Below are 22371 nucleotides of genomic sequence, written 5' to 3'. Positions count from 1 at the left end.
GGAGGTACCGAGAATCAGAAACCAGAGTGCAGATATTTGTGAAGACCCTCATCGGTAAGACCATCACCTTGGTGTCTTCTGAGTCCAGTGTCACCACAGAGAATGTGAAGACCAAGATCAAAGACAAGGAAGGCTTCCTGCCCAACCAGCAGTGGCTGATATTCATAGGCAAACAGATGGAGCATGGTGACTCTCCATCCAATGACAACATCCAGAAGTAGTCCACCTTGCACCTGGTGCTATGCTTGCTCCCTGGCGTTACTGAGCTGTCCTTGTGCCAGCCTGCCCACATGGGAGACAAGATGACCTACTAAAAATGCTAACAGATTTGCACCCTGTACTGCCAGTCACACCCACACCAACCCCCACTCCCAAGGAGGTCAAGGAAAGTCTAGAACTTCTTGCCCGAGCACAGCTCTGGGGCCCTAATGCAGCTCCCCTTAGTTAACTCCACTAGAAAATTCAAAAGGTCATTTATTTTATAAAATGAAAAGGGTTTACTAAATGGATATATGCCACTTTATATTATCAAATACCACCGAGCCATCTGAAGTCATCTTTGTTCAGATGAGAAAGATCTTGTCTGAGAAGTACTGGGCCATGGAGAAACCAGGTCACCACCTACATCGCCTGTATTTCAGCTCTAGTGAATCAACATGACCCTGAGAATAAACCAACCCTCCCTAGGACTGTGGTGCATGCTCACATGTACAACTTGGGTAGTAAATGTGTCTGCTTGCAAGTCAAAATTGGAACTCTTTTTTGTTTGTTTGTTTTGTTTTTTTAATTGATTTTTATTGAGCTCTACATTTTTCTCTCCTCCCCTCCCTGCCTCTCCCCTCCCTCTTCAGTCCTCCCCCAAGGTTGCCATGCTCCCAATTTACTCAAAAGATCTTGTCTTTTTCTACTTTCTACTTCTCATGTAGATTAGATCCATGTAAGTCCCTCTTAGTGACCTCATTGTTGTCTAAATTCTCTGGGATTGTGGTTCGTAGGCTGGCTTTCTTTGTTTTATGTTTAAAAACCACCTATGAGTGAATACATGTGATAATTGTCTTTCTGTGTCTGAATTCCCTCATTCAAAGTAATGTTTTCTAGCTCCATCCATTTTCCTGCAAAGTTCAAGATGTTGTTATTTTTTTCTGCTGTGTAGTACTCCATTGTGTAAATGTACCACATCTTCCTTATCCATTCTTCAGTCGAGGGGCATCTAGGTTGTTTCCGGGTTCTGGCTATGACAAACAAAGCTGCTATGAACATAGTTGACAAAGCTGGAATTCTCTACCACCCTGCAAGCTTACCGAGCAAGGACCAGAAAACCCTGCCATGCTTCCTTTCTGAAGCCACTGGAGCTCTCTGTGAAGGGAAAAATGCTGCAAATCAAACTTAGTTCTTTCTCCTAAACATTCTTCCATGTCCCTTCCTCCCTTCCTTTTCTCTTTTCCTTCTTTTCTTCCTTCCTTCTTTCATTCCTTCCTTCCTTTCTCTCTTTCTTCATGTTTATCTGTCTTTTTCTTTCTTTTCCCCTTGGGCACCTGTTCTTTCTGAGTTCATATCCCAGCCCTGGTAAGTCACAGGGACTCACTAAGCTTTGCAGAATGAAGGCATGCCATGCCATGCATGCATAAATAAATGAATACATACATGGATTTTTATCTATTCTTACTTTGTCTATGATTCTTTCCCCCACTTCTTTTTGTTCTGTCTCTGCACACTCAGCCTGTAAGACCCACAGAGACAGGTAGCCTAGTGGTGACCAATGCATGTGCTCTCTGGGATGTGCTAGTTTATGTCTGAGTAGATTGTTAAACAGTCAGACTTTTTTCCTCTCGGGCTGTCTGTAAGCTGTTGGTAACTTGAAATGAGTTACTGTAAGAGTATTTACACCATAGAAATTAGTGTTACACACTCAGGGTGTGTGGATCAGTTCTGTCACCTATGAGTTGGGCGGTCTTTAGCGAACTGACATCTTTAAAATTAGGCTTCACTATTTATGTAATGGAGATAACGATTGTGGTTTTGCAGGGTTAGTATAGGAACAAATCACCTAGTAATATTTTGAAAGTGATTAGCATATCTTTGCATAAACTGTTAGTCAGACTAATTATTATATCTCACGGTGATAGTACCATTTCCTAGATTTCAACTGATGCGTTATTTGATCTACTTAAATTTTTCTAAAGAATTTCTGACAACTGAAAATAACAAACAAAAAAGTCTATGAAAACAGACACATAAATTAAAAATCAGCAAAAGGAGAAGTAAAATTATGATACAAAATCACAATCACAATGCGATTCAGATGGACAGGGACTAGACAATCAAGTGTCACAGAGGTTTAGTTAGGTCTTTCTTTTGTTGTTTCAAGGGTGTTTGTTTACAATTTTAATTAAAGTGTAATTGCAACACTTCTCCCTAACTCCTCCCAGGTCTCTCTCCCTCTCAAATTGATAATCCTCTTTTCTTTGATTGTTATTGTTAGGTGTGTGTCTGTGTGTGCATGTGTCTGCTTGTGTCTGTGTGCGTTTGTGTGTGTGTGTATGTTTAAATATATAAACACAACCATCTTAGTCCATTTTTGTTGTTTGTGTGTGTATGGTTTCAGGGCTGAGCACGTCACACTGTAGAAGCTCTTGAGGACCCCTCCCAGGAGAGGCGATGCTCCCCTCTTGGCAGTCCTCATTGGCTGGAGTTCTTTATCTAGCACTTGGATCTCGGGAGAGTTTCCCTTATTTTTCAACCAAAGTTCTGTGATGACAAGTCCTGTGTGAGGCTTCACAATATAAAATGATCTCATTTCTGCATCTTTATTACCAGTGCATCACACAAAGGAGTAAAAACTCCATTCAGTCAAGACAGACAAACAGAAACATGACGAGCCCTCGGAGATGCCGAAGACCTAAGCCAGTTTTGCAACAAACCCTGGAACTATACTCCAGTCTCTTTTCTAGTACTGACACTCTTCTAGAATGACCTAGATTCTAGATGTAACACCATTTATCAATATTCCCTTGAACACATTTACTAATATCAAAGTTATTTCAAGTCACTTACTATATTTTTTAAAAAAGCTCTATTTTTCCAAAAATTGAATGTCTTCCCACTGTGTTGCATTTTAAGATTTTGCTCGCCATGATCATTTCTGAGACGTTTCACAGAAATAAGATGTGTCCCATGATAGAAAGGGGAAGCATCCTCCCTAACGGATCACTTAGGAGCAGGGAATGACACAAACCATAATCAGAGAAAAAAAACAAAATTACTTTAAAATTTAACAAACATGGGCCTGGGGTCATGAAAGTCCCTGCCTCCCAAGCTTGAGGACTCAAGTCCAGATGCCAAGAAACTCCATAAAAATCAGGGCACGGCAGGAACCCAAGTGGGGGACACAGAAACAAGAGTATCCTTGAGGCTCCATGTGAGGCTCCTCAGTCAGTGTAACTGGGTTCAGTGAGAGACTCTAAAGAGAAGGAATCCACCTATTTATGATGCCCTCCAGCCTCAACCTGCACATACACATATGTGTAAGAGCACACATATGTCTATAGACATAGACACAGAAGAAAGCCAGCAAACACTTCACTGATGATTCTCCAACCACGGTGAGCGGTGGCTCTAAGCCCTGACAACAGTGCTCCGTGTTTTCCTGAACTGGTGACAGCGGTCTCTGGCTCTGCTCCACACGCACCTGTCTTTCGAAACTCAAAGCCCCGGGGACTCATGAGTCTCAGAGGAGCTGGCTAGTTCAGGGCTCCAGTCCAACAGAGGACTGAGCTTGCTCTCTGATGCCCACACCCACACTCAGGACAAGTCCTTCTTAGTTGTGCACCTTGGCAGTCCTTCTCGGTTAGACCTGATCCCACTGCGGTTAGTCAACGCTTGATCAGATGGATGGTTTGTAAACCCTTTAGAGTTTCACTTCTGAGAATGGATTAGTGACCTGGATTTAGAGAAAGAGGAGAACCTTCTGGAAATCCTTAAATATGGAAAATGGGAAAAGAACGTAAATTCATCTGACCCCTACTCCTGATTCCCACAGTGGTGGTCTCCTGGTAAGCAAAAGGTTATCAAGTTAGAGGGGTACTGATAATTTCCTATTCTTAAATAATCCCACAATGAGTTAAGAACCTAAATCCTCACCTGGTGAGTGCCGCTGGCAGCCGTCGCTGTTCTCTGCACAAGGGTCTATCACCAACACTTTACCCTGAAGAACTGCGGCACATAAGTCACCAAGTTCGAGGAATGCACACAAGTTTGTGGAAGACTTTACGCATGAAATTGTATCCCCTAATAAAGGTGCTTGTATCATTAATCATTATTGGATGTGAGGCCAATCTGTCACCCCACTGGTCACCAGGGTTAATTTTGCTGACGTGACTGGCTAGGCAGGTGTTCCCTTCCTTCCTCGCCTCTCCACGTGAGTCTCTTCAGAAGCTGTTCTCCTAGACAAAGACGATGATGCCTGACTTACAGAAGGATACCTGACTCCACACACACTACAAGGTCACACAATTGTGAAAATCCTCTGGCCAAGTGATCAGGGTGTATGGTACTGAGTGAAATGTCATACTTAGTATGACACATGAAAAACATCTCATGTATTTGTCCCTCCTTTTTGGTGTCAAGCCCCTTAAGTACCCTGGTGTCCACAGAAACGAGCAAGACTAACCCATTCATTGCAAGGATTAGGTGACTCAAACTATACTTGACCTTCTAGGACATACATGGTTTTTGTTTTTTGTAATTTTATAACTTTTTATTTTTGTTACCAGTGTGTGTGTGTGTGTGTGTGTGTGTGTGTGTGTGTGGTGACACTTTACCTAAACAAACATCTCTTCCTCTCGGATAGGAAACCAACGAGAGACCACAACAATGATAAGACCTAAATACAACTTGCTGAACCAGTGGGTCTTCTGGGGTTACTTAAGAAGTGTGGGGGAGGGGTCATTCACAGCCGAAGGGATGACACAGAGACAGCTGCACTGTGCGAAAGCTCACCCGGCACACGTGCCAGAGCTTGGGAGCTGCGTCTGCCCAGCTTCCAGACAGTTGGACAGTCCCAGGAGCCCCTCTTGTCCACTCTTCCCATTGCCCATACTCAGCCCCCTCCCCAACCCTCCAGGAGTTGTTGGCTGTTTCTGTAACTCTGGAAAGAGGCATTCTGGAATCCTGGAGGATGCAGCTTTCTCAGGCGTGCAATGGTTTACTCCTGAGTCTCTCTCTCTCCTGGAGGGGATGTTTCAGTTCAGAGGAAATGACTATACAGCAGTGCGTGTGTGTGTGTGTGTGTGTGTGTGTGTGTGTGTATGTGTGTGTGTGCGCGCGTGTGTGTGTGTGTGCGCGTGTATGTGTGTGTGTATGTGTATGTGTGTGCGTGCGTGTGTGTGTGTGTGTGTGTGTGTGTGTGTGTGTCTAAAAGTCAGATTCAAGGACACCATTCTCTTCTGTTCAGCGCATTTCCACACTCTCACTATTTGCAGAGTTGTAACTTGTTTTCTAAAGGCTTCTAGAACGGGCCCTGATACCCAGGATTACCCAACACACAGCCTCACCTCTCATTCGTCTTAACTAAGTACAACACAGGTACACTTCATGCAAAGTTCTGAAATAGGAATATCTGCTAATCCAGGGAATGCTTTTCATCCCAACACTCAGGAGCCAGAGGCAGAGGGATCCCGGCAAACTGTAGGTCCACCTTATCTACACATCAAATTCCAGGCTAGCCAGGGTTGCATAGTGGAATGCTGTTTCAAAAACAAAAACCAAACAAATCCAACAAAACCAAGAAAGAATACAAGTCACGAAGGGGAACTTTTTAAAAAGAGTTTGAAATTTTGACCTAGTTAGAAGAAGTGAGTCAGGTGTTCATTGTTAGATCCTTCTAGAACCACACGGTAAAAGGTCTGGTACCTCTGGACCTTTCATACAGAGGCTGTGACAGGATGCCAAAGGGAAGATTCCAGTGATCATGTTCACGGAGGTCACAGCGCAGTTCCCAGTTTTCAAAATGGCCTGTGGTGACCCTGAGCCTCACCATGGCCGTCAGCAGCAATGCTAAACCGACTTTTCCAGTGGTCAGCATGTGCTCTGACTACCTGATTAAACTTCTGCCAGTCACAGGGTGACCCCAGGGACACTTCTGGAGAGGAAGCAACACTCACTGCTCTGCGTAGCTCGTGTTGACAGCAGCGCCAGGAGACAGCTGAGTCACCCTAATGACAACGTCTCCCGTCTCCACGCTGGGCTGGTTACACGTGTGGCTTCCTCTAGCTTGTGGACTAACAAAACCAGGACAAGGAAGTAGAAAAGAACCCTCATTCACGGCTGGTTAATCTTATAAACTGGAAAGCCATTTAGCGTTAGCCACTAAGGTCAAACATTCATACCGGGGATGTGTATAGACATGCCTGTGAGGTTGATCGTTGAAACAGTCTGTTACAAGTGTTAAGTATAGCTTTGAAATTTTTCCTAGGGGAAAAAAAAACATTTTTAAAAAAAGAAATTGTGCTGAGTGTGGTGGCATATACTTGTAAAGTGTTCTCACAGGAGTGTAGGCAGGAGGATTGCTATGGGTATGAGGCCAGCATGGCCTACACAGTGAGTTCCAGGTATAGGAAGACCACATAACCAAACCTTATCTTTTAAAAAAGGAATAAAGGAAGAAAGGAGGAAGGGAGGAAAGAAAGGGAGAGAGAACGGAGAGTAGGAGGAGATTGCAATCTTTAAAAGAACAGCTCTCTGGGAAAATTACGTTACTTTGAACCTATTTATTCATGCAGAGTGGAGCGTTGTAGGCTCACGCCGACCCCTTTCCCTCCCAAAGGGCACTCGAGATTGTCCCATGTGTGCTTGGATTCTATTTGGATCAAATCCTAATCAGCAGCAGATTCCTCCCAGGCGAAAGAGACATTAAGAGCCAACTTTAGTGCGGTACCAGAAAAGTCAGGAGTGGTCCCCCATCTTCTCCATCTACAAAACTTCCACCTCCATTTATTTTAGCTGAAAGTATTGACGCTGACATAATCTAATTAAGCGTGTGTGAAATTGCTGCGTCCCAAATTCTGAAACTGATGTAATTAAAGTGAAATGCAGAGCGTGCTCCTCTGATCCCGTGTTTGATGTCACCCTCAGTCGCTCCTGCTTAGCATCAAATCCCGAGAGGCAGTTTGCATCTTTTAATTGCATTTTACATGCCCTTCATCCCCAGCCCTAAAGCAATTAAATTTCAGGGGAAAAAAAATTACTGAAGCAAGAAGCAGATCCAAAATAATAAAGTTACTTTGGCTCAGTGATGTCTCTAGCAGATACAGATCCCCGGATGACAGTCTCTTCCTGGGCCTGCTTGCTGAACAGATGAGAAACTAACGGACCTGATGACACGCTTTCGTGGAATTTGTGGAAAATTAAACAGCTGTCCAGCCGTGATACTTTCTTATAGAGATCGTTATGCTTTTGGTCCAGGACATGTAATGGGGAAATATCAAAAGTTGGATTAATACTTTGTCAGCTTTCCCTACCATCCCTCCACGTGACCCAGGAAGCTTCCTGGTGGTTCTAAGTCCCAGATTTTCACTGGAGCCGTAGAGTGAATGGTTCCCAGAGGGACTGGGGCTTGGTAAGAAATTTGAGCCATGAAATTTTTAAACATTTTTGAAAACTTAATTTATTATCTGGGGATGGTGTTTCTCCCAGGGATCAATTCCAAGTCATCAGCCTACACTGTAGGACGGCTAGAGCCTGCACCTAGTAAGATATCACATCAGCCCTTCCCAGGATGTTATAAAATATCAGTGAACATTTTTGTAGGTTAAAAAGCGCTTTCCTGTAGTTCAGCCAAATACCTAATGAGCATGTCTGGAAATGACATGGGGTCCCCATTAAACTGATGTCAACATAAATATTTTGAACTACCTTGTGACCTCAGGTTTACCTCTTAGAAATTCTATTTTCCTTATCCACTTCCTTCTTTATCCTTGTCAGTAACTTCTATTCTCCGACACAACTGAAGCTCTTATTTCCAAATATTAGACCTGATCACTTGCTCGTTACCACTGTCCCTGCTTGGCTGCCCTACCGCTCCACTGCTTATGGCTCGGCTTTAGTGCTATGAACCCTCCTCCTTCTCCTCTGTTGTCACCTAAGATGAAAGCTTCTTCCTGCAAGCGTTGCCGTCCTTCTTGCTCAGGAGGCTCAGTGCTTGGCCCCTGCAGGCCCTGCCTGCTCCCTGACCACCCACAGGCACGAAGGCATTCTTAGGGGATTCTGACACACACATACACACACACACACACACACACACACACACACACCCCTCACTTCTGACTCAGTGGAGCACAGTCCTGCTTCCTCTACAACGGGCCCCTAACTCTTCCTTGTTTAGTCGCACGCCCTCCAAGGGCGTCACCCCATTGGCTCATCACTTGCTCTTCATCCTCAGCTCCTTCCTGTGGCTACTTCCCTTCAGTGTATAACTTTTTTGACTTTTATGTATATATATATCCCTAACTCTATACCATCTTCCGACTACCGAAAGACAGCTCTCACTCTTCATTCGTAGGCAAACCTAAAAATCCTGTTTTCTGTCTACATCTCTTTCATATGGTGTCACTTAGTGTGTTAGGTGAGCATCCCCAGACAGACTCTGTAAGAAGCAGGTATGGCTAGTTTATCTGCATGGTCACCTTCTAAGAGACAGAGGTGAGTCAGCAGCAGGAAGGGCTGGGAGAACACATAACTGGGAGAGTCTGCGCTGTAAGTCTCCTCAGCACCTTAGGGAAGCTGTCAAGTACAGGTCTGCGGTTCTTCTCTAGGCTGGGACAAGAGGAGACTTAGCAGTCAGCAATCCTGCTAAATCATGAAAGGCCAATCCTGGGGGCTCTAATTCCCTCCATGGCTAACCCACTTCTCCCGATGACAAAGCCCTCGGGGAAAGGAGCAGGTGCTTATGTTGGGAAGCCATTAGCAAGTCCCAGACAGTCAGTGCCAGAGGGAAGGACACCATGGCCATGGGCTCACGGTAATTAGTGACTTGCTTTGACCACTTCATTAAATTTATGATGAGAGTGGAGTGCTCACCACTCAGCCAAATAATGTATCTCCTGTTCTCACCCCCTGGAACTTAATGAACTGGCAGGACTGGCGGACTGGCGTGTTTGTACTATTTAATGCTTTGTTCTCTTAGCAGCCCCCTCTCTGTTCTGGGGGTTGAACCCAGGGCCCTCTGTATGCTGGAGGCCGGCTCTTCTCCTTTACCTGCTTTTTCTGAATCATTTTTGTTTCCTTCTCCACCTCATTGTCTCCAAGTGTTGTGATTTACAGGGCTCGTGTTTGCGCTTCTCCTTCTAGTCAATGTTCCAATCCTATGCCTTTACAATATCCACCATCATGAGGACTTGTAAATCTCCATGTCCAGCCTAGGTCCTAGGTCCTCTTCTGAGACGGCGGCCAGTCATCCACCCCCACCACCACAGTGCCCTCAGCCAGAGTCCTATGGGAACATCCAAACCCACCACTCCCCAAATGAAGAATGTTTGCCTGGCTGCCGCTGCCCAGTCTCCCATCCCCAGCCACAATGACACCACCTTCCAACTGGCCAGGGCAAAGGCCTGGAAGTTATGATTTCTTCTCTTTCTAGCACGACCACAATCCACTCTTAAGTCTACTCTGTTTCTCAAAGTATATCCACACAGCACCCAGGAGCCAGCCTCGCCTTCACTTTCAGAGCACAGTCACAGTTCCAAGACCCTGTCCCCACCGCCACTGCTAGGACATGGTCTCAGATGCCATTCTTCCTCACACACGACTCGTGGCCTCAGCTGCTCTTGGGGTGTGTGTGTGTGTGTGTGTGTTAATGTGTATCTTTTACACATTATCATACACGCGCACAATGAAAGCCAGCATGGTTGAGAATAGTAGGCCATGTGCGCTCACACCAACCCTCTGGAATCTCTATGCAGGCCCTCATCTCCCTCTTAGTAAAAGCCAAAATACTTTCAGCCTCCTCCAAGTCCAGGGGCTAGTCCTGGCTAGTTCGACATCTAGCCCTGGCTGCCTCTCTGACCTTGGCTCACCCAATCCACCCTTCCTTACCATGCCTCCAATGCTCAGACACACCCTACCACAAGACTTATGAATGTAATGTTCCTGTGGTTGCCTGCTGCCCTACCTAGAAAATGTGGTGCTTGGACAGCCCTTCCCCTTTGCCTAAAGGAGTCTTCATTCAAATTATTACTTTCACAGTATTTTACCTACAATGAAAGTATAATGACACACAGGCATAAAAAATACATGAAGGAAGCTCACTCCTCTGCAGTCCCCGAGACTGTGGCTCTGTTACTCTCTTTCTAGCTTTCTTTCTTTTTAAATCATCTTTATTAGAAAGCCTTTATCACTGTAACCAAAATACCTGGGAGAAGAGCTTAAAGGGATCACGTGTTCAGCTCATGGTTTCGGAGCCGTCAGTGCACTGTGTCGGAGCAGTCAGGAAGCAAAGAGAGGGTCGGAGTGAGACAGAGCCCTGTGACCGACCCTCTCCCTTTCACAGCCCAATATGCCACCAAAACAGGAATTCTGAAAAGGATTAAGCTTCCCGTTGTTTCTGAGCCCTGAGGAACCTCTTCAGAACCCGTGTAGAGAAGGACTCCTAGAGTTCTGCTCTTCTTTGCAATTGGTAAACTTTTTTATTTAAGAAGAAGGGAGCTGGATCTAAGGCTTTGTGGTTAGCTGCACGGGCTGCTCCTGCAGAGGACCTGAGCTCGGTTCTCAGCACCCGTGTGGGGCAGTTTGCAACCATGCGTGAGTCCAGCTCCAGGGACTCTGTCACCTTCGTCTTGCTCCGCAGGCACAAGCCTGCATGGACACACACACACTTACACACACACACACACACACACACAGATATACAGAGTATTGAGTTTCATCATGGTATTTTTGTGCATCTTTTGTTTTTGTTAATCTGCCTCTTTCCTCACTCCCTGTGTCTCCCTGCCACCTCCTTCCAATCCCCTCATCTCCCCCAGAAGACTTCATTCTGCTTCAATGTCACATGGCTCCCATTGCCCTCTCCTTACTGCGCTCTACAACCCCTCCTCCCGCTCCAGGTCCAAGAGCTAGACACACAGAATGCCACACACGCATAAGTACTCTGACTACCAAGAGTAACCATCAAGCCATGTAACTTCATACATTGTTTCTATCAGCGTTCTCTCCCGTCTCCTGCCACTAGGATCTGTTCCCGTCCTCAGCATCAAAGCAATGCGACTCTACTACCATCATCAAAAGTCTCACTATTACCATCATCCACCCAGAGCAAGTGCCTGAGGCAATGAGGTCCTTAATCGAGTTAATCGAGTGAGTTGATCTGTAATCAAACAAGTTCTCTTGAATTCTTTCTGGAAACTATCCTGAGATCTCTATAAAGACAGCATCAGTATCTGTTTCTATTCCAAGCTTTAACATTGCCGCGCATCTCCACCTACACGCTGTTCAGTACAAGTTCAGCGAATGTCTGGGCGCTCACCCCTCCCAAGCTCAACAAGTTTTCTAATTCTTTTATTAATTCTCAAGATATCATCACCTTTTGTCACTATTAATTTATGCCTCTACTGATTTCTATATCCCTGTCTGCAAACAATTATCCCACTGAGAGGGGTTACTGACTGGTATTTCTTTACTTTCAGTTCCACAGATGTTGCCCCCCTTGGGCCTCAGCCGCATCTTTATCCTTGCGGTTCGAGCAGCTATATTTTCCTATATCTGCAAGCTGGGCTCCAGATCCAGCATATGATTTACTCTGTGTTGGGCAGAAAGTTTCATAGAATGCTTTCTCTTATGGAAAGATGTGTGCTTCGGAAGGCCAAGCTGGCACAGTGTGCCGTTTCTCGGGGTCTTAACTGGGTTAGAAGCATTCGTTTGTACGATAAGCAAAGGCAAATCCTGAGTCCATACAAATCAAAAGCATTTCTTTCAATCATCCTGGGGCTGAAGGCAGGGGTGCACTGGTTCTCTGCCCTGGGAATATTGCCCCCGGAATTTCATAAACACTGACAAACTAGATCATTATGTCCAATAGTTTTCACTTCTGGTGTCCCTGGCAGGGGCCATTCAACACAGTATTACAGGACTCGGTCCCGTCACAATATCACACACCTACACATATCAGGAACCCAAATGTCCCTTCCAGGAAACTCACTTAAGCATTTGCCTGTTGGGTTCAGTTTCTCTCTGGTCCTGGTAAGGATTTCCACATCATACAATGTAGTTACCTGATTTGTTCAAATGGCCAATAAAAATAAATTTATGTCTTAGGAATTGCTAGCATCCTTATCATTGCTTGTATATAGAAGGGGTCTGAGAATACTGACAGGTAATATCATAGGTTATATTCAGTTTGAGCATAAAGTATGACTGGTTAAGCCAAAGGAAGTATTTAATCCACACAAATCAAATCATTGGAATATTTCCAGCTCTAAACTTCAGGGTCATTTTCATATAAAACTGGCAGGAGGGATTAGAAGTCCAAAAGTATAGTTTTATGAGTCCAATTCTTGATTCTGCCCCTAAAAATTCCAAAACCCACCTGTAAGGTTGATGGTATAAATAGCAGCTCCCCCTGTTGGCCATTTCAGAAATTACGTGGCCGTCAAGGCTGTTTTGAACTGCCACAAAATAAGATTCTCCTTCCAAAAGAGATTATTAGTTATAGCAGATTACATCGAGGAGGGAACATTTGAAAGCACATATCTTCGAGGCCAACTTACTATATCGGAGCAAAGAGCATGGGTTCTTAGCGAACTCCAGCGTGGCTCCTCGCCGTCCCTGCTTATTACGATGTTCAAGGGCACAGGCGCTGCTGAGGAGAATCCGCGATTGTGTAGTCAAACATGAGCATGTAATTCTTGCCTCTCTGAACACAGTTGGTCTCAAGATTTGGCTTGCATAAGAATTACTGGAAGTCACCATAAAAACCACTGGTTGTTTCTAGTCCAATGAGTTGGGTCTGAAAATGTGTATTTCCCCTTTCGCACCGTGCTAGACAATCAACGCAAACATGATCTTCTCCTCCTGGGAGGCTGTAAATGCTCAGGCCCGCGCAGAGCTGATGGATCTGAAGCGGCTTCTTACGTGACTACCAGGGCTCTGCGTGAACGTGCAATGTTGGGGGCGGTCGCTTGAATCAGAAGTGGCAAGCGTTTGTGGAATAGGATCAGATAATCAATATTTTAAGCTTCACAGGCGATCCAGCTCCATCATAACTGCCAAATTCTATTATGGAGGCGCAATAGGGCCAGAGAGCAGATGTGGCTATGCCCAGATAAAACTTTATTTACTAAGACAGGGTCATGCACTGGAGTTGGCTACAGTCACAAAGTCAACCTCGGCCCACAGAATGTGCTGACCTTTGGCGTAGGATGTGTGTGTGTGTGTGTGTGTGTGTGTGTGTGTGTTAATGTGTATCTTTTAGTCTTGCTTCTCCTCCTACCAAGTCTAGGATTGCACCTGTGTATTCATAGTTTCAGCAAACATTTGGGAACATTCAGAGCCCAACTGAGAAGCATCCCAAATATGCCCAACCTTCTTGCCATTGCAACAGGACAATGTCATCTATGAAGTTCACACGGACAGTGGGGCAATCTAGATTTTTAAACAAAATGTTTTAAATGCATTTACAAGTCTCTGTTGGGCTGCATTCATACATGCTGCGGGCTGCATGCAGGGGCCAGCTGTGTAGCTGTGAGTTGGGCATGCCTGCTTGAACCATTGCCCTCTATGGCAATGTCTAACTGTTGTACTCGCTGCTAATGCTTTCCTCTTAAATAGTCCATAAAAGAGAAGCTTCAACCCCCCAGTCTATTGCTTTGTTTTTTCCAGCAACATCTCTGCTCCCCTTCCAGATACCACCCCTTCATGACTAGCGCGTTCCAAAGGATCCAGGTCTTCATCTGCAGACCAAGCTGAACAGCACAGGAAATGCGGCAAAGGAGAGTGGCTGCCCCTGGCGGCATTGCCCCTACAGCGCCAGGACAAACCTCCCACACAAAAGGCAGAAATTATCACAGGAAAAATGAGAAACAAGAGGAAGTATGGTCTTTGGTTTTTGTTTGTTTGTTTGTTTTTCTTTGCTTTGCTACCCCACCCCGCCCCGCCCCGGCCTGCCATCTCCTCCCTCGCCGCCCCCCCTCTCTGCCACGGTAACTCCGAACTAAATTCTACTCTAGCTACCCTCTTCAGGCTTATGGTGGAGGGATGGGAAAGGGTGCCGTTCTCTTGCTTTCTCTCTAGTCTTTATTACAGAGAGAAGGATGGAGAAGGCAGCTGGAAAGAGGTGAGAGCCGCAGTCTTCTCTCAGCAGCTCCTGGTCTCTTTTACCAGCCAGGCTCTCCCTCCCAGGCAATAGGGAGTCCAGGAATCTTTCTTTCAACACCCATTAGATTTTGCTGCTTTAGAATCCAGCACACTGTGAGATATATAATGGTGTTCAGAGACACCAATTTTTTTTTTTTTTTGAGAGATGGTTTCTCTGTAACTTTGGAGCCTGTCCTGGAACTAGCTCCTGTAGACCAGGCTGGCCTCGAACTTACAGAGACCCACCGGCCTCTGCCTCCTGAGTGCTGGGATTAAAGGCATGCGCCTCCACGGCCTGGCTGGCCCAAGAGACACAATTCTTATTTGTAAACAATATTTGATTGGGATTTATCCCTTTCAACATATTAAAAGAATATCTAGGTCTCTTTTTTCTTTCCTCCTCTTTTCTGTTTTATTTTCCCCCTTCTTGTTTTCTTTTTTTCCTTCTTTTTTCTTCCCCACCCCCTATTAACTAGGATGGACCCAGACCCTTGGAGATCCTACACAAGCATCTGCCTCAGCGCACACCCCTAGGCCCTAGATCTTTCTCTTAAGCATTTTTCTCTCCAGTGCTCCTATTTTATAAAGTGTAAACTTCTTGTGGGGTTGTTCGTTTATAATTCCTTCCTAACAACTAGGATGACAGTGCTCATTAGAACGTAGGAAAAGCAGAAGAACAGAAGAAACCATGCTCAACTCCATCACACACAAAACTCCACTAACTTTCCAAAGGTTTTTCTTTTAAACTTGAAGTTAACCTAGTGAACAACCCAGTGGTGTTTGCGTAACCATACTGCTCATTGCTTCTGTTTAATATTAAAACACTACCATAATGCAAAAGGAAAATCTCTTACCCATTAACCAATTTTTCCTCGTTGAATTTGAGCATCAGAATATCAGCGCTGTGTGGATCTTGATAAACAGGCCCAGATACAATGAGGGGTGACAGACAGGTCAGTAGGAGTCTCTATGTAATAGTCACACATGTGATAGAGCATATGATTTCAGTTTGTACACAATTAGGAATTGGGAAGGTGGAATTGCTTGGGTTCTTCTTCACTGTTCTTTCTAAAGCGATGACTTCCTGTTATTATTTCAGCATTCACAGATGAGGCAATGCCTTGGGCTCTAAGCAGCCCTCATGTTGCTACTAAAGCTGGCACTACAGCTGAATTTCTCAGGTCAGAGCTAAGAAGAACCTCAGAGATCATGCAATACAGCCACGATGTTGCACACAAGGAACACACCCCTCAGAGGGTAATACAGTTCAACAGAGCTTACACAGCCGCTCAGGCAGGGCCGGAGTCCAGGTCACCAGTGGAACAGTGTGAGCGCTTAACGCCTTTGTCTCCCTCTGCTGGTGTCTGGGAGAATGCACAGGATCAGCAAGTTTCCTAGGGGTGGATCCCTTCTTTTGCTACACACACACACACACACACACACACACACACACACACACACACACACACAGAGAGAGAGAGAGAGAGAGAGAGAGAGAGAGAGAGAGAGAGGCGAAAAACATGCTAATATTTCAAGTACTCCAAACCAAGAGTATTTTTTTCCTTTCAAATCCTCTTCTCAATACAACAAGCAATGAAAGCAATCTTTTATAGACCCCAACCATTAGATTCAAAGTCCCTGGGCCTCACCGCTTCTAGAAATACACAGTTATGACTCACTTTTCCCCTATAGAATAAAAGGAGCGAGAATCGGCACTTCCACAACCTGTCCGTAGAAGAACTATGTAAATTTCTCAGTGGAGAGCTGACAAGTTGAAGGTCAGGGCGGTGGGCACCGCTGGAAGCACTGATGAATGAACGTGTGCAGCGCGCAGCCCACTCACCATCTCTCCGGGAGAGGAAGCCGCTCCCTCCCACGCTCCCTGAAATTGCTGACTGTCTTAAATATTATGGACTTTGAGTCTGCTTGTCCTCTTTGTAGATGAGCATCTTCAAGATATATGACTAGGATTTTCTTTTACGGTGTTTCTTTACTGACCCTGAATGTGGGACAATGCGTTCTTCATAATACCGTCTGAGATGAGAAACATGGACAATGCCCACCACCATACTTTTAACAAATTAGAGGAAAAGTTCCGAGAAAAGCAGCAAAGCTTACACATGCCGTTTTAGCTGAAGTGACGACGGTTCACCAGAGCAGTAAAACACACAGACGCCTAAATTAGGTGACCATGGGGAACAGTCTCCTTTTATTAGAGTAGTATTTGCTGATTAAGAAACGGCAAATAAAACAGGGCAGAAGGATGAGATTTTAGTCCGACATCTAGAAGTTATCATCTTAAAAAGATGAAATAACTCCAAGAGCCTTAATTAACTAAAAGAAAGTGATACATTTTGAAAAGGAATGATGAATTTTTAGGTTGTTTGATAAGTTAGTGTAAAGGAATAAATCATGTAAGCACACAAAAATAAAAGAAATTCCTGCTGGCTTGACGGACAGCGTCAATACTGATTCAGACAGCATGAAATTCACAGTGTGATACTGTGAAAGGGGTTTTGATAACAGTGTGAGAACTGGCATTGCCCATTGAAGTTTGGCATTGTTTGGAAATTGTCTGTAATCTTGTCATTGTTATTTATAAAAGTAATCTACAGAGAATCCCTGTCTCTTAAAAAAAGTAATCTAATTCCAAAATAATACCCAAAAAGAGTAGAACGGTATCACTGCTGAATCAAACAACTGACTGATTTATTTAATTAATTTGCATCATTTTTGCATTTGTAATCTTTGAAATAGATGTCTGCCTTAAATAATTTAAAATTTATTCATTTTAATGGTTTGTAAATAAATACTTATTTTTGTAGATGATACTATAAGACTCTTTTACAATTTTTGTTGCTTTTCATAGGGGAGAGCTTCTGAATATTGTATCACATTCTCAAGATCTGGATCTGGCCCTGGGTAGGGTGAATGAACCAAAAGAAGACAATCGTGCAGAAAGGGTCTTCCCCAGGGAAGAGCACGCCATTGGTTACTCAATGCCAAGCGGTCAGCCCTGAAAACAGACGTACAGGTAACGTTAAGTGGACCAAGCAGGTTGTGTGTGTGTGTGTGTACATATATATACACATATATACATGTATATATGTGTATATATATGTGTATGTATGTATTAGTAACTAACAAAAAGGAGGTCAAAAATTTGAAAGAAAACAAAGGGGACTATAGGAGAGTTTGGAGGGAGAAAAGGGAAAGGGGAAATGTTGTAATCTTAATCAGAAGAAGAAGAAGAAGAAGAAGAAGAAGAAGAAGAAGAAGAAGAAGAAGAAGAAGAAGAAGAAGAAGAAGAAGACCAAGAATCTTCGGCACTGAGAACACCCAGGAGCCAGCTGACCCTGACCCCACCTGCCAACCGAGACTACATAGTGTTGGACACTATACAGTACAGTCATGGCCCTTTTCTAGTTCTTCTTTCTTTTTCTTTTGCATTTGCTCTTCACGTTGTGGTGGAAACTGGCGCTCCCTGAGCACTGAGCCAAGTTTGCCGCGCGGCACAACACAGTGGTAGCGCTGCTGGCGGAAAGTTAAGGGCGACCTCACTGCTCGGCACCCAGGAGACAATCGTGAGGGAAAGAAGGACTTGTCACTTGATCAGGTAAAGAAACTTGAGCAGGCAGAGTGTTCAGGCTTCAGAAGTACAGTACGGTGGCTCTGGAACTGCCGAGATGGCCGGTGGGTTTCCATGTGAACTCAGCTTGAGTAGGTAGCCTCCCCAAGGCTTCATTTATCTGCGGATTGTCTGAAGCGGTTTGCAGCAGCAGAAGTGATGATAGAGACTGTGAGATAAAGAATAAGGTATTCCAACCTGCTGATGCTTTTCTACAAAGAATTACATACACGTTGGCTATGTTGCTGAAACATTCCTCTCTCTCTTTTCGTTAATTCTTCAAAAGGACCCACCAAACATGTCAGAACTTTAAACTGTACAGAAACACAAGAGGCTGCAGCCCACGAAACGAAAAGGGAAGCATTAGATATCACATAGAGGTCCTGAATCTGTGTTCAGTGCTGTCCCCAGAGGCAGCTTTGGTTTAGGAAAAGTTCCTGCTCCTTCTATCGTAAATCATGCGCCTTATGTCACTGAACAAGGACTGGTTCACCCTACACCCCGCATGTGCGGGCACGGAGCCTACAGCTGAGCACACAAAGAACGAGACACCGGTAATTGAATTTTTTACCTGTTCACGCTAGGCACAACCCAAATGCTCACTTAATATATATAGTAGTATATATAGAACACTTTGGGAGAGACCAGGCTAACAGGAAGGAGAGCATGTCGCTTCTGATCTGTAAAGGCAGAGAGGGGAAACAGCTCGCTTTAAAAACTGGTAATGGGATCAGTCTCTGCCCAAGAAAGGGAAGGGAGATGGCAACCACATCATGGTGAGAATGAAAATTAACTGCCTATTTCTTCCTCTGGGATGCATGGTAATAGCTTATCTTCAGGGGCCTGGCACTGTTTAATTAGTTTATAGTAGCATGCTAGTGGGTTGGTGTGGGGCTTTTTTTGTAGGAGAGAGGAGCCTGAAACAGAATTTGAAGCACCTTAGCCCTGTAGCGGGAACGAATGGCGGGCAGAAAAGCCGGTACTCAGCTGCAGACCTCTGACCTCACTTCCTGTTCTGCCAAAAATCCCCCAAGACTGTATCCTCTCCCTCCTGGTCCTTTAAAAAAAAAAAATCTGTGAGTCATTAATATCTTTAAACAAGCTGTCTGTACTCACCTCTATTTAGTCAAAAACCTAAAAAGTTACCTTAATAGTTTTAAGGTAATAAAAATAGTTTAATATTTAATAGTTAATAATAATAATAATAATAGTTAATAATAATTTAATAGTCTTAATAGTTTTAAGACTTCACTCAAGGCCCCACTTTAGAGAAGTAGCTTGGCTTGGAAATCCCACCAAACCAGTCCCAGTAGGGGACCCGGCTCCACCTTGAAGCCTTGCAAGTCATTTTCTAGGCTGTTCATAAACTGCAGCAGCTAAAAACTAGGCACCTCAGTGTGGGTGTGCCCGCTCTTGTGGGCCTGGGGCAGGTAAAGGCAGCTTAGAGCTCCAGGGGAAAGAATATCTAACTGTATTCCCTTTGTAGAGACCAGGAGCCGTTGTGGGAAAGGACCACAGAAGTGACTTCTTAATTCTGCAGTGCCACGGATATCAGAGGGTGACGGGGTGAAAGCGTCACTGTTTCGAGGCACTCTTCGGAAAACCCAAGTCATTGGCTCTCAAGATAAACAGATAAGGAAGCTCCAATAATTGCATCCAGGCTTGGTCCATAGACTTGGAGATACAGTAAAGAAGAGAAGGCACAGAAGAAAATCATGTGGCTTTTCCAGAGTGTGGGCCCCTTTCCATATGGCCCGCGTGGAGCAGCACGCGGAGCAAGCTGACGGCCAACAGGCAGTCCAGGCGTGAGCCCTCTGAGCCTGCCGTGAGGCCAAAGGAAAGCGATGGCTTCTATGTGTATCATTCTTCGGTTTGTGTGTTTCAAAAAAAAATGAAATTAAAAAGCAGGAGGGCAGACGCAAGGAAAGGTAGAGGAAGTGCTTGAGAAGCCTCCTGGTGCCAGAAGCCTAGGCTGGCTGAGCCGGGAAAGCAGCTGTGTTTGCGCAGGTCTTTCCATGCATGGGTTTCAAATGTCACGGCTCACGGGGCAGACTCTTATTTCGTTCCAGTGTGTGTGTGTGTGTGTGTGTGTGTGTGTGTGTGTGTGTGTGTATGTGCGCGCTCGTGTGTACACACGTGGAGGCAGGTACGTGTATATGTGGTTGTGCACGCCTATGTACGCAGCATGTCTTTTATCAGGAGATGTCTACCTTCATTTTTTTGAGACAGAGATCCTCATTTTGGCCTGCGGCCTGCCAGTCAACTAGAATGATTGGTCAACTGGCCTTAAGGGCCCCTCTGACTGCACCTTCCCAAGTTCACAAATGTGAAACCACGTTTATTTTTAACGTAGGTTCTGGGGGATGAAACCTGGGCCTTTTGCTCACACAGCACCAGTTTGCAATCTGCTTTATAAAGAAACGAGGTTCAAAGAAAGAAGCTTGGTAATCCTATGTATGTATACCCTTTCTGACTCCAGAGTTTACCCAGCCGTTTCTCTATCTCACTGACGGATACAAAGCTTGCTTTTATGGTGGCCTCCTCTTTATCAAACATACAGAGCTGACAAGCTAATCATTCATTCATCGAGTCTTTCTCCGAGTATCTGCTGCCGGCCAAGCTCTCACCACCAAGGCTGTGTGGATATTTAAGATGTGGGACTCTTGAAGGGCCTCGTAAATTCAGTTTCGAAACAGTCCCCTGTGTAGCCCTGGCTACTGGTCCTTGCAGTGTTCTTAGCCCAGGCTAACTTCAGCCCCGTCACAGTCCTCCCGCCTATCTTCCCCACGTAGGGATACCACGCATGAGCCACTGCATCCCAAAAACCCAATATTTTTTTTCAACAAAACTTAAATTCCTAAGAAGCTGAATCAGCTTCGCACTCTAGAGTTACCTTTCAAACTCCTTGTGGGGTGCCGGAGCACGGCTCTCCTGACGCTCTTGAGCTGTAGGCTTCTCAACGACGCGCACACTTCCACTTCCTCAAAGAAGCAGGTCCCCGGCTGCCACCCCTCTCTGGGGCCCTGCAGCCACCGCTGCCATCTGCCTCTTTCACCCACAAACTGTGAAAGCGCTCCTCCCTACTTTAGAACTTCCAGGAAGTTCTTCATTGTTTCTCAAGACTGTGTGTTTTGCCGGGGTTATAATCACTTCATTCCAATCTTACTGATTTCTTCCGATTCAAAGGATTTGATGAGGAAGTGTTTAGCCTTTCTGCATACCAAAAGACAACATGCTGAGTTCTGACTGGAGAGTTTCACCAGCCACAAGTTCTTCACATTAAAGAAAATCTTGCTGCCAAAATCTAAACTAAGCCAAATTTTAAGAAAGAATGTCATTACCCAAGGTCAGGCAGAGACTGGAAGCTTCCGAACCAGAGGCTCATTTTCCTTTTTAAAAATTAATTAATTAAAAAACTACCTTTTCTTATTTTGCATGCCAATCCCAGTTCCCACTCTCTCCACCTTCCCTCTCTCCATCCCCCACTCCTCACCCCCACTCCCACCCATCCACTCGTCGGAGAGGCCAAGGCTTCCCATGGGAAGGCAACAAACTCTAGCACATTGCTTTGAGGCAGGACCAAGCCCCCCCCCCCACACTATATCAAGGCCAAACAAGGTATCCCTCCAAAGAGAATGGGTCCCAAAAAGACAGTATAAGCAAAGCACTAGGGATAAACCCTGGTCTCACTGCCAGTGACCCCACAGTCTGCCCCAGTCATACAACTGTCACCTACCTAGAAGACCTAGTTTGGTCCTATGTTGGTTCCCTCACTATCAGACCAGTGTTGGTGGGCTCCCCTTAGCTCAGATAAGCTGTTTCAGAGGGGATCCCCCTTATGGTCTTGATCCCTTTGATTGTATTATCATCCCTCCCTCTCTTCGACAGGGCTAGGTTGCTTCCAGGTCCTGGTTTTTACGAATAATGCTGCTATAATTAGAGTTGAGCAGATGTCCTCATAGTATGCTTGCGTATTCTTTAGGTATATGCCCAAGAGTGGTATTGCTGGGTCTTGAGGTAGGATGCTTTCCAATTTTCTGAGAAATCACCACACTGATTTCCAAAGTGGTTGTACAAGTTTGCATTCCCAACAACAATGGATGAGTGTTCCCCTTACTCCACATCCTCTCTAGCATAAACTATCATTGGTGTTTTTGATCTTAGCCATTCTGACTGGTATAAGATGGTGTCTCAGAGCTGTTTTGATTTGCATTTCTCTGATGACTAAGGATGTTGAACATTTCCTTAAGTGTCTTTCAGTCATTTAAGATTCTTCTGTTGAGAAATCTGTTAAATTTTTACCCCATTTTTAATTCTATTATTTGGAATTTTGATGTCTAATTTCCTGAGTTCTTTATATATTTTGGAGATCAGTATTCTGATGTGGGGTTGGTGAAGAT

General features: G+C 44.8%; 1 long non-coding RNA gene across 1 annotated transcript; it reads right to left on the bottom strand.

The window, feature by feature from the left end:
• Window positions 1–16524: 16524 nt before the first annotated feature.
• LOC146891502 (uncharacterized) lies at window positions 16525–21141 on the bottom strand. The gene is made up of 2 exons (XR_014997405.2): window positions 20865–21141; window positions 16525–18140 (listed from the first exon to the last, which is right to left on the bottom strand). It is a non-coding gene; the product is annotated as an uncharacterized LOC146891502 (long non-coding RNA).
• Window positions 21142–22371: the final 1230 nt, after the last annotated feature.

Source organism: Myodes glareolus, chromosome 16 (assembly GCF_982192425.1).
Source record: "Myodes glareolus chromosome 16, mMyoGla1.1, whole genome shotgun sequence".
Classification (NCBI taxonomy): domain Eukaryota; kingdom Metazoa; phylum Chordata; class Mammalia; order Rodentia; family Cricetidae; genus Myodes; species Myodes glareolus.
Note: the sequence above shows the minus strand (reverse complement) of the source record. Positions and strands in the feature narration are given on the sequence as shown.